The sequence below is a fragment of the Sitophilus oryzae genome, unplaced genomic scaffold (genome assembly GCF_002938485.1).
Source record: "Sitophilus oryzae breed Bouriz unplaced genomic scaffold, Soryzae_2.0 scaffold_690_pilon_pilon, whole genome shotgun sequence".
Classification (NCBI taxonomy): Eukaryota; Metazoa; Arthropoda; class Insecta; order Coleoptera; family Curculionidae; genus Sitophilus; species Sitophilus oryzae.
Window position 1 is genome coordinate 159201 of NW_022147296.1, and position 13974 is coordinate 173174.

The 13974-nt window shown below is 32.6% G+C and overlaps 1 protein-coding gene across 1 annotated transcript in view; it reads right to left on the reverse strand.

The window, feature by feature from the left end:
* LOC115888237 (leucine-rich repeat-containing protein 24-like) overlaps nt 1-12111 on the reverse strand; it is a gene marked incomplete in the record, with an annotated part of 116049 nt that extends 103938 nt beyond the window's left edge. The window contains 1 exon segment of the mRNA XM_030907895.1: nt 12049-12111.
* Between the last annotated feature and the right edge of the window lie 1863 nt (nt 12112-13974).

Genomic DNA, 13974 nt, shown 5'->3' on the forward strand with positions numbered 1-13974 from the left:
CCTCGTTGAAAAAATACCGAAAAGTGTTTAAAGCGTCCATTCTCGAAGAAATTATTGCTATCTAGTAAGTTTAATTTAAATTTTACTTACTCAAACCCATGATAATTGTGAAAAATTGGCATTAAAAACTAATAAAACTGTGTCGTGAACTGTGAACTGCAAAAAACATCGTGGATCGTGGCATAACGTCAGTTTCCAACGTTTCATAGGTATTTCACATGCATGTCCTTATATAAAATAAAGTTTCTTGTATGCAACACACTGTATTTTATTTATAAAATTAAAAGAACATAATAATAAATTTGAATAAATAATATTTGGCGACATAATTACGGAAAAAGCCGAACCGATCCGAAATTATCAAAATCTTTGAGTCGCGACCGTTGCAAGAATCCTTATGGGCACTTTCCAATGTAAACTTGTTTCATGTATCTAAGACCCATGATTACTTATGGAGCAGTTGCCTGGTACACAAAACTAGAGCAACGGACGGCAAGGCTAAACCTATGCAAAGTCCAGAGACTAGCATGTGTTTGCATCACAGGAGCCATGAGAACCTGTCCAACAGCAGCAATGGAGGTCATTCTAGATCTAACACCACTGCACATTGTCATTGGTAAATATGCCAATGCGACAATGATTAGAATGGTCACTAACGGAATTAGTACTGGGAGAATTGTCAGATCAGGGCTTGGAACACCCCTCAAAAGGAAATACCACTCCTGCAACTCCCAGTGGACGATATGCCAAGAACGTACAACTTTGACAAACATGTCAATGTAGTATTGAGCAATAAGAAGGATTGGAAGAGCGAAACGCTTGCCCAGCAGTTAGAAGACCATACCATAACTATAATACTGATGCTTCCAAAACCAAATCGGGAACAGGGATCGGAGTGTTTGGGCCGAGAGCTAATTACTCCGAACCAATGGGCACTTACCCTAGTATCCTACAGGCAGAAATCTACGCTATCGAGAGATGCGTATAACTTATCTTAGATAGGAACTATCGGAAACAAGAAATAGCCATCTTATCTGATAGTCAAGCAGCGTTAAAGGCGATCAACTCAGTATCAATCAATTCGAAATTGGTCAAAGAATGCAGAGAAACTGAATAAATTAGGCAAAGAAAACAAAGTCCTCCTACACTGGGTACCTGCTCACCAAGGATAGAAGGCAATGAAAAAGCAAATAATCTAGCTAGGAAAGGAGCGAACACTCCATTAACTGGACCAGAACCGTTCTGAGCTTTCCAAGTGGTAACCAACTCAAAGCGGAACTCAAGAACTTGGAAGATTCCATCCGCAACCTGGAATGGAAATCTTGCAATGGTCTAAGACACCTCGAAGAAGTTTCTGAGGGCTTATGATCAAGAAAAAATCACAGATCTTCCTGGGTCTGAGTAAGAACAATCTTCGGATTGTCACGGGGTTTTTAACAGGACACTGTCTCCTCAATGAACACCTCAGTAGATTGAAACTAAGAAGAAACGGCGAATGCAGATTCTGTGGGAAGATGGTGAAACACCAGTACACCTCATCACTGAGTGCCGAGACGACAACCATTCGTGCCATGAATTTTGGTACGACTGATATTGGAGATGGAGAACTACCCTCTATAAAACCGTCCCAGATACTGGCTTTTGTCAAAGCCCTGGGACTGTATGATGAGTTATGATTCAAGAAAGGGGGACACAATGGATCTGTAAGGTCGAAGTGATTAACCCCCCTCCCACTCATTCTAAATTCTAAATCTATGTCATTGATGATAGGGTGTCATAGTGCACGAAACGGCATCAAAATCTCAAGAAAAGATCGTTACCACTTTTCCTCTCGCGTCTCGTTTGTCACGGCCTTCAATCTTTACTCCCGTCGCGCGTAAAGAAGTTTCACTTCAAAACACGTTAAAATTTAATTTATCATGAACTCTGCACCATTATACACTGTAAAGATATGTAGTTTTTACCAGTTAGTATTTTTTGCGATAAACCAAGCAAACGATTCATGATGCAAGTCTAAACGATTCCAGTTAAAGCGCTTTACTTTGGCATGCAATTAGGTTTAAATGATAACAAAGCGTTACGGGCGATGCTGTTTGCACAGACCGATTGCATTTAACCCGACGTGTAAATATTTATTTTCACATCAAGCAGTTAATTACACCGAGCGTACCTTTTTCTCCTTTTCCCGATTTTTTTAGATGGCGATTTGATCGCAAACGGAATTAAACTGCCACAGATCGCTTCTTTTTTCATTTAAAGCTTAGTTTAATTTTTAATTGCAATCCGTTTATAATTTAATACTAGCAATCTAGTAATTAATACTAAAGTCAGTATCACAGTTTAAAGAATATAAATATATTAATAAAAATAGTCAGACTCGTCGACAGTAGAACCCCGTCAGTTAGCAGCTGATGGAAGTGAGAAAAGTGACAGCACACATATAGGCGGGACTTTACTCAATATACAGGGTGGTCCGAACTGTATTCCGGAAACTTCGGCAGCATATTCTGCACATTGAAATAAGTAAAAAAGTTCTTATAAATGTATGTACTAGAATGCTTAGTTTCAGAGATACAGGGTGTAGAAGTTTCATTTTTATTTCGATTACCAATACCTATCATCAATGACATAAATTAAACATGTTGACTAATTAGTTATTAGACTAAAATCATAAATTTCCAAAAGTTCAACAGAAACTGTTTTATTATCATGTTTTCGAAGAAAAATTATGATTAGTTCAAAAAAATAAAAAGTTCCCAAATTTCTCATTTCGGTCAAATAAACTAAGCATTTTAGGACATACATTTATAAGAACTTTTTTACTTATTTCAATGTGCAGAATATGCTGCCGAAGTTTCCGGAATACAGTTCGGACCACCCTGTATATATTTTTATTGATTTATTAATATCTCTGAAATTATCGAAATATATTTACTCATGTTTTAGGATTATGTAGAGTGATCCGAAAGGAAGCCGGAAATACAATAATATACAGGGTATACCGTTTAGAAAAAGTCATCCTGATCCACTCACACTTTTTTCAGTCAAATAAGGTTAACCCATATTGTCCCAGTGATGCGTTTGCGCAACACCTAATTTAATAATTTTTTTTCTTAGTTTAATTGTTTTTTCGTTCAAAGTTTTGAATATATTTAGAAAGATTAACAATGGTACTTTAATAAAATTCCAGAATACTTATTTTTTTTATTAAATCAATATCTAATACAGCAAGCTAAATTGCAGTAAAAAGTATTCTTTTTTTTCCGCCATATTTAATTTTTTTTTAAAAATACTTTTAGTGTTATTTTCAAATAACAAACGCTATTACCTATAAGTATGAAGCTAAATCTTTGCAGTGAACGTTTTATACAAATTAGTTTTTTTTTATTTGTTGTGAATAAAAATGCAATAAAATGTTCTGTTGCGAAAACGCATCACTGGTATAAATCGTGTTATAAAATTTGATTGAGCTTGTCAAGACTTGATAATATTCGGAAACGAGTGTACATAGGTTTGCAGTCTGGCATAATCATTTGTGTAGTACGGATCGTTTAGTGGTAGCAAGTGTTTAAAATGGCTTATAGGCGGTTTCTTACTCAAAATGAGTTGGTAGAAGCCATGGAGGTTGCAGTCTTAGAACTGGAGGACGGTAAGTTAGAAAATTGGTTTTATTTTTTTATTCCGCTTCACAATATTTAAAATTAAAAAATTTCCTTAAAATTCGTTAAACATTTTTTCAGGGTAAGTCGATGGCGTTTATATACCACCAGATGTCGACACTCTCACCGACGAAGAGACCTTTGACTATTTAGCAGTTCGTCTTATCAAAACTGAAAGAACCCCATAATTAGAAATCTTGCAACAGATATCAACGAATTACGTTATGATAATATAGGGCATGTGGCTATCCATTGTCCTGAAAAAACTCGCAGGAAGTGTCGAATATGTCACAGTCAAACTGTATTTATCTGCAAGAAATGCAAAGTGCATTTACACGCTGCTTGTTTCGCAGTGTATCACACATTGCCTAAGACGTAATACCCAAAATTTATGTTTATCAACCCAGTGATGCGTTTTTACAACAGTCTAAAATGTCAAGTGTATTTTTTATATTGCTTTTTTTATAAAATATTTGCATGTTTTTCTTATAATTAGCAAATTTTAGACTATTTGCAGTTGTTTTTATGCATTAATAAAGTTTTAAAAAAATATATATAATTATTGTTTTAATGTGTCGTCCCAGTGATGCGTTTTCGCAACAGCTTTTTTTGCAAAACTATTTAAAAAAAAATTTTGGTCCCATAACATTGTTCTTTAGGGTAAACTAATAAACAAAAAATAGACATTTCTTTATTTTTCGCTTTATATTTACCCTTGGGCATAAATGAGTTAAAATATTTTTCTGAAATACATCCTAGTACATACTTTAGGTTTGCACTTACACAAAATTCCCAAGTTTTTTATTCTAGGAGCTAGAACAGATGCCCGACGCATTATTGCCGAACCCTGTATTTAAATATGATAATAACTTGTATAATAATCAAAATTGCATAAATAAAAAAAACTGCAAAAAACAAATTATACCGGTTCATCAATATTCTCGCTAATGTTAAATTGGATTCATATAAAAAAGATAAATAAAAACATTTCCATATAATCGTTCAAACATTTCCATGTATCGATTTTGAAAATTTCATCAGCTACCAATCAACCGGCCAATATAATTCATTCCCAACCTTTTCCGTGTCCGCGTAGGTAAATATTTCATCTCGAATTAAAATTTATTTTCAATTTTGCAAACTAGGAATTGCAGAAACGTGAAATAGGTTCAACGCAATTTAAAACGATATATTGTTTAAAATTATCTAAATATTTTCTTATACTATGAACAATAGGGTGTCCGTTATTTACCAAGTTGATCATTTCTCTCACGACGCCCTCTAAGTTTTTAGTTTATTGTCTAAAAAAAAGGAGAGACCATTGTAAACCCTTAATATCCATAATAAACCTTGCCCCAAAGACGTTTCATTTCCCATTGAAATTAGGTACATGGGAATTTGCCACTTCTGACAAATATTTTTTTTTCTCTCGATCTTGTTCTGTCGCAGCCATGATAATCAGATATTCTTGTACAATATTGAACGCTCTCCAAAAAAGATCTCTTACAATTTTTCGACAAACCTACTCCTTCAAAAGTTATTCACGGTTAAAATTTACCACTCGACACTTTTTTGACAAAATTTGAAAAATTTAATCTATTACTGTAAAAATATACAATTCTGATTGGCAAAACTGTTATTTTTAGATAACAGTTGAAACTGTTATAGTTATTTATAAAAAACAGCTTAAAATAACAGGTTCAAAATAACAGGTTTCTTTATTTTATTGCTAAATATCTGAGAGAGTATGAGGCGGTCACCGCCAGGCGTATTAACGCAGTTGCAAGTTGCAACAATGACGTGCTCGGTGGTAGTATTTCCAGGGTGACATAACATTTCTAAATATCAATTGTTATCTAAAAAACCTCTCTAAAAACGGGGGTTGTTTACAAATAAGCGCTGTTTACAAATTGCGATATAAAAAGACAAAAATGCCGCCACTCGTCTATACCTATACATTCCGATCTACCTACGCCCTGTTCCTCGATCCGCGTAGATCCTAAATTGTGTAGCAGTGTACAGGGTGCATCTCACTTGACGGGCGAGTAGCTCTTAGTTATGATTTTACCATTTGCGTTCAAAAAATAGCAATATAATGAGATGAACCGCCTATTTAAAAATAGACATATTTGTTTAAATTCAAAACATTCATTTTTAAGACATTCTGTATACATAAACAAAATTATTGATTTTTAAAATATTATTCACAAACTAGGGAGAGGGAAATCAGGCGACAAACAGAGGTGATAGTTGTTAGATAATAGCTTATAGACATTATTCGAGACGCATTGATATTATTTTGGTTCGTAAGTTTTGTGACAAAGAATGTTATTAAAGGTAAAGTAAATGTGTTCTCATTATTTAACTAATGTTAACTAAATCATATTATTTTGTTTTCTTGTTGTAATTCTGTTCTAAAGCTTTTTCATTATTCATTTGATCTGACAAAGACAATATATAACATGTGTATGCATTTAATGGAATCTATTTATGCTGTAAATAATTTCAGTTTAAAAGTAATCTAAATAAAATTCCAATCCATAGGCGTATTTTGCCATAGGCTTATCTTGATTGTGTTGATTTGTCAAAAACATTGAAGAATTTAGGAATTCACCGAGAGGTTAACTTTAACCGTGAAGCTACGAAGCAAAGCAGAATCGGACCGGATGTTGATGTAAAAAAAAATCTTATTCTTACATGACAGCGAAAGATCAAATACACATGCTTTTTGAAAAACCTTGTATAACTACCAAACTGTAATAAGATAAATAAAAATTACCCTCACAGGACAAAAAATGTACAAAAATTATAATGTTTTGTTAGCTCTTATACTTTTTTCTTTTTTGGTGTCTTCAATATTCCAAGAAGTCCTAGAGCAAGCAACATCAGACGCTGTATGTTTCGTATTTTGAACGCGACGCCGACGTTTCCAATTTACATTTTTGAGACCCATTTTATTTTAAATAGATTCTTTTAAGCATGAAATAGGCTGTTACATGTTCAAAATTTATGTCATATCAACGCCATAGATCTTTGAGTATCGGTCGCTACTGACTACAATTATTTCCAGATTTTTGCACACGTTTATATGACATAATATGAAACACATTTTATTAACAGTAATGAATAATTTGTTATGTCAGAAACTATATTGATTCAGGAAACTTAAATAGTTCTTGCTTTAATAATTTAAATACACGGAAAAAAAGAAAATATAAAATGCTCTATTAATTCTTTAAATGTATAATGCTGTTTTAATATAAATGTTATATTTATTTCTGTAATCTGTACATTTTCTGTTTTCTCAATAGTTTACAAATTTTGTAGAGTACCACCCAAAATATACACTTTTATGTAAATTACATAGTAGTAACTAAGTAAATAAGTACATGACAATGTCATCCAATGAAAATACGAGTTGCTTAACTCTTATAATTCTAATTCTGAGCTAGCAAATGCTTTACCTAGACCGTTATTCAGAAGCTACAAACCTATCGATGAAAATATGCATGAAAATTTACTTCTTAGCACACAACCAAAGGATGTTAGTACCCAGGTATCAAGTTTATTATAATGTTTTTCTTAGCTTTAAACCAAAGGTTTTTGGTGTTTGTGCGATCCGTGTGTATAATTATTTAAAATAGATTATCTGACAACTTATTTTATATACAAATTTTAAATAATGCTACAAATTACTATTTATGGTGTGACATTAAACATCAACTCTATTCTCATAGCTTCATACAGATTGTAGTACGAGAGCTAGCAACGTCGGAAACAAGTATTTTAAAACGTCTGGCTCTTTGATATATATTTTACTATGCTTAGAAGATAGGGAATTCGTCTGGCTGCCGGTAACGTTGCTTTCCTTACTGCGCATTAAAGAAGATCCTATATTTTATTAGTCCTTTAAATTGTAGTATTGAATAAAAAGTATTGAACATGTCTCCATAGAGCAGTGCGTAGAGTTTCCGACCACGAACCGAGGATTTAGAGTTCGAATCCTGGTCAGGGCAAAGATTTTTTATTTTATTTTCGTTTATATTCTGATAGTAACGTATTAAATATTTTTTTTTTATCACCAGAATTATTTAATACTTTACTATCAGAATATAAACCAAAATAAAATAAAAAAGTCTTTGTCCTGACCCGGATCTGAATCCTCGGTTCGCAGTCGAAAACTCTACACAATGCGCTATGAGGCATGTTCGATTTATATTCAATACTAGAATTTATAGGACTAAATTAAAAAAAATATAGGATCTTCTTCCGATACGCAGTAGTGAACGCAACGGGTATCGGCAGCCAGACGGGCCGCATGCTGTTCCTGAGAGCATAGTAAAAGATACAACAACAAACAAAAAAAACAACGCTTTATTGTACAAAAAGCCAAAACCGCTTCATCGACAAAGCACTCACAAAAAAATACAAACAACAAAAAATACACGATACAAATAATACAATTCAAAACAATTTAAGTCATTAAAATAACAAAATGAATATACATAGATAATTGTAGAACAGTAAGCAGTAGACAGATGTAATTTTAGAGTTATAAAATATTAAATACTTGAAAGACCTTTGACCAGTATGTGAGATAATCAAAATTTTAAAATTCAAAATTGTTCATAATTAAACATCAACAGAAAAGTTGTTTACCGTATAAAGGGCTCTCTCCAGTAAGTATGATTTTAGAGCTTTGCAAAATGCGGGAAAGAATGAAAGCGACTTGATATTCAAAGGCAGATGATTGTACATTTTTTTGGCATTGTACAGTATTGAACCTTTAACTAGTTCTGAGCTCGGGGTTGGCAGATAAAGATCGTGATCATTCCTAAGTGGATAGATATGAGATGGCCTTTCGGGAATAGCAGATATGTGCTTGCGGATTAAGCAAACGGATTCAAAAATGAATAAAGAAGGAAGAGTCAGTATTTTGAATTTTTTAAAGAAATTCTGGCAGTGAGTTCTACTGTTCGGTCCCAATAAATATCGAACTGCTCTCTTTTGAAGTCTGAAAACACGATCAAATTTTGTGGCGCAGCAAGTACCCCAGAATGGAAGGGCATAACGAAGATGAGACTCAAAAAGGGCATAATAGGCTATTCTAGCGGTTGAGAAGTTAAGTTCCTTAAAAACTGATCTTAGCGCAAAACAGGCAGCGCTTAGTTTCTTGATAGAGCTTCGATGTGAAAGTCCCATTTTAACGAGTTGTCTAAGAATAAGAATTTCAATTTCATTTTTTTTTGTCAGTCCTAAGAATTTCACAGAGTCCACGACGTCAATAGTGGTGTTATTAAGTATAAAAGGTTGTTTTATATGACAAAACTTTAGTTTTTGATAGGTTGAGGCAGAGGAGATTAGAATCGCACCAAGATTTAATGGTGCGTAAGTCACTGGATATATTTAGTATCATTGTAACATCTGGGCCGCTCCAAGTGAAACTAGTATCGTCCGCAAAGAGGCCGATTTTACCGCTAATGTCTAGATTTGCAATGTCGTTGATAAACACCAGAAACAAAATAGGGCCAAGTACTGAACCCTGAGGGACACCATATTCTATAGGCTTACAAGAAGACATAGACGTATCAATCCTCACAAGCTGCCTTCTGTTGCCAAGATATAACCATAGGATTGCAATTTGTTAATTAAAATATTATGATTTACATAATCGAAAGCCTTAGAGAAATCACAGAAAATTGTAGCTGTAGAGTGATGGTTATTTAGGCTAGAGTATACATTATTAAAAAAGTCAAACATAGCATCATTTGTGCAACTGTTACTTAGAAATCCATATTGATGGGTAGTAAGTATTTTATATTTAAGATAGATATCTTAGATAATGTGGGCAGGAGTGCAATTGGGCGATAGTTCGAAGCTTCATCTTTATCTTTATATATCAAAGAGCCAGACGTCTTAAAATACTTTCTCGAAAACGTTGCTAGCTCTTAGACTATTGTACACTGTGTATACAATCAAAATCAGAATACGTGCCTCATAAACCAGTATATTGTGACAAATTTCCATAAATCTGACACTCGCAAACGTTCCGTCGAGATTCAAACGGGCTTCTCGTTCACAATAAGAAAACGAGATAAGTATTATTACAGTCAGGTGCGCGGCAAAATAGCTCCGTTAGAATAGCATAAATTATTAATCAAAATATTTGGATTCTCGTGCAGTCCCGATGGCCTGTTCCTAAGCGAGTACGCCGGCTGTAGAATCCGTACATATATCTAAACACTAACTGTGTATGTTTAAATTTATGCACCTAAAGCCGTGTTGCACAGTCTACAGCTCCGAGCATCTTAGCAATGCGAACTTCCAACTGAGGTAATTTATACGGACAGTAGTTTAATAGGATTTTCGATATATCACCCACTTATATAAGCGCGTAGCTACGTGTGCGGTGTTGGTTCAATGGCTATTAAACACCAATTCATAACTTGAAAATTAGTTAATATTAGGGTGTATCAGACTTTGGAATCGGATGCAATACACCTAAGCAATAAATTAGCTCGATTTACCATCTGAAACTTGTAAGGAATATATTAATAAAGCGACTGTCCGTTTTGAATTCAGAGCTCTAACAAAACTCTTTTCTCAAGTTAATTATACTTAGTAGTAGTTTTCAGAAAGCGAAATTTAAGTTCAGATTGACTTTTTACACCCTTTTATATTATTTTTATACAGTTAAATGTAAGCGCAATATACAGGGTGGTCCGAACTGTATTCAGGAAACTTCGGCAGCATATTCTGCAGACAAAAATAAGTAAAAAAGTTCGTATAAAGGTATGTCTTAAAATGTTTAGTTTCGGAGATGCAGGGTGTAGAAGTTTCATTTTTATTTCGATATTTTCCAAATAATTTCTGAAGTAACATCAATATTTGGATGAAAATTGGTGTCTGGGAGTTTTTTGATATGAGACATTTGATTTTGATGTCAATATGACTCCTATTTGTTTGTTGTTCAAAATAGTTAAAACACCTGTAAGTGGCGCACAGGTGTTTTAACTATTTTAAAGAGTAATAACTTTTCGTTCGTACCTATATAAAACTACTGAGTGAAAAAATATACATTTACGTGACTTTCTACGTAAAAAATGTCTCTTGGTAAAAATCGCTACGAGCAACCGTTCTCAAGATATTTAGAATGGAAATAGTCAAAACATATAATTATTGACAAAAAATAAATTTAAATAATTTAATAATTAATTCATATTGACATCAGAATACAATTTTTCATGTCAAAAAACCCCCAGACACCAATTTTCATCCCAATACTGAATTTAGTTCAGGAATTATTAGGAAAAAATTGAAATAAAAATGAAACTTCTACACCCGGTATCTTCGAAACTAAGCATTTTAGGACACACATTTATACGAACTTTTTTACTTATTTTTATGGGTAGAATATTATGCTACCATAAATGGAATGCGCGGGGGGGGGGCTAGATTTTGTAATTTATGGTAATATGTATTGTATATTTTTATAATTCTGTTTTTTATTTGACGTAATTTCACTTTGTTTATAAAATATAATTTTGAAATAATGAAACCTTATCAACTATCTATCGTACTACGCAAGAACCACAGATGTTCAATGTCCAGTTTGAAATGAACACCAGTTTATTTCGGAGATAATACACAGAAACAACATACGTCCTGGACATGTGTAGTTGTTGCTTGTGGCCTATTTATGCAACAATATTTCTATGGCCCATAATAACTACCAATAATTAGAGAATATCCATAATTATGTGTAAACTTTCTACAGGGAGACTTTTCCACGATATTCTCTATGGGCACCTCGGAAAATACTGAAACTAGAAAGTTGGTTAGCTGAACAAAGAATTGCAGAATTGCAGATTGTATTCGTTGAAATTTAGAAGAAAATCATTATCACAAATTATGACACTACTAACTATATTTTTGACACAATTTTCTCGTAATGGGCATTATTTTAAACTTAGGAAAATGATTTTATTATTTATTTATTATTCTAGATTATACGGGCAATTTAAGATTAAGAACCTTTATTCTTCCGCAAACATATCGATAGGATTAGATCAATAGGCACTAAATCCGGCGGCCTCGACGGCCCACAGCTGAAATCTTGATTAGCTATTCAATTATTCTCTAAATTGGCTACTAAATTTTCCGGAATATAGTTCGGACCACCCTGTATGTTCATTTATTTTTATATTGTATATGAGCAAATGAATAAAAAAAATTGGAGAGAGTAAATGAATATGATCGTAGTATCTGTTTTGATTTTATTTAAGGTAGTTTTTTTAAGTTTATTTACTTTCAAAATCCGTTAAATCTTTTTCATAATAAAAATTAAATACAACTTAGTTAAATTAGTATTAATATAAGGAATTCTTACCTAATATCATAGTCTTTTTCAACTGTGATGATTAGCACATAGTCTGATCTAGCATCCTCCTGAAAAGAATAAAATTAGGAATTAGGAATTTCAAGTATTGATAATATTTGTAAACATGTTATTTTGTAACTAACAATTTTCCTAATTACCGTATATAGTTACAAATCTCTTAAAAAATTGGTAAAAAGTAAAAATAAATATGTAAAAATATGTAAAAATTAAAAAAAAAACGATTAAAAAAAGTCGCCTTGACTAGGATTCGAACCTGCCTTACTACGGCTCCAACGTCATAGCAGCGTAAAGTCGTAACGCTTTAACCACGCGGCCACCGAGGACTTGAAAGATTCTATGTAAAATTTTTACTTAAAAGATAATGTTTAGTTAAAGTACTTTTTTATTTATAAACATTTACTTAATTCTGTTTTTAGTATTTCTTCTTATAGCGGCAACATAGATACATTATCTGTCAAAAGTTCAACTGTCTAGCTATAACGGTTCATAAGGTAGACCTTTGTTACAGACGGACGGACAGCGAAGTCTTAGTAATAGGGTTCCCGTTTTTACCCTTTGGATACGGAACCCTATAAAATGCTAAATTAGTGCTGAAGGGGTATTTTTCCCACACTAAACCAATGAACACTGGACAACAAACAAAAAATGTAATTTGCAAAGTACCATGTGAATATGATAAATTTTATATTGGTGAAACATCTAGATCTTTAAATGTCCGAATTAAAGAACATAAAGATTATTAAAAAAGAGCAATTTTCGAATATATATAATAATATATAATATATAAACATTGATCACAAAAAGTTAAAAAAAGCGACAAATATACTAAAACTATTATTCATACGGGCGACTAAAAATACCTGTAAATGTTGGTTCAGTTCGAAAAATTGCTAAAATGAATTAATTCAGAGCTTGTTTGTTTTTGCTAAACATATATACCGTTGATTAAAATGTCACGATAGTAAACAAAATTGGTGCAATATTACAGAGACCGTCAATTTATATGAGGTAAAAGCCCGGTTGTTAACAGCAAAATAAAAATAAGCGGCGTAAAGCAATTTACATTAAATCGATTGTAAAATTATTAAATTTCTATTTTTGGTAGTGAATTTGCATACCCGAAATATGGGACGAGTTTAATCATCCAGGAAATGAGTATTGAAATCATTTTTATTTTGAGAAATAGGAACATAATATCGACTCCTTTTATATTTATGTTTTTATCTACGTCAGTGAGTTAAGAAGCTCTTAACTCACGCATTTTGAGTGAGTTAAGAGCTTCTTAACTCACGCATTTTCATTACCGCACTCCTTGTTTATATGAATACCAAAGAGAAAAAATTATTTTGTAAAACATTTATTTTGCACTAAATACCTACTAAATACAAATAAACTGTTGATAATAACTATAAAACATGAAAATTTATTTATTATAAATGTTAATGATACAGTTTGAAAAATCTTTCAAGTAAATGCCTGATGAAGAATATATATTCATATTAATAGATATCATAGTACGTGTCATTGAATAGAAAGCCCAAAGAGACGAAGGCTCATAAGTAGCAGATAAATTGCAAAAATATGTTATGAATACCTTTTCATTTCCATAGTTGTGTACTTTCTTTTGGTGCACCATTTTTCATACTTAGAGTATGTATATTCATACTTCTGTTTCGATCTTGCTGGAAGCAATCCAGAAATGGCTCTGAATGCCTCTTCTTCAATGTCAGAGGGAATACTTTCCGAATCGATTATTTTTTAAACTAGTGACATCAATATTATTTACTGTCATATTGACATTGTCATGCATGGTGTTTTTGAACAAAAGTATTAAGGTAATTGATTTTTAGGATAGGTATGTAGTTAAGTACAATAATTTTTAAACTTTATTGTGTGTTTTTTATAGTTAAACGT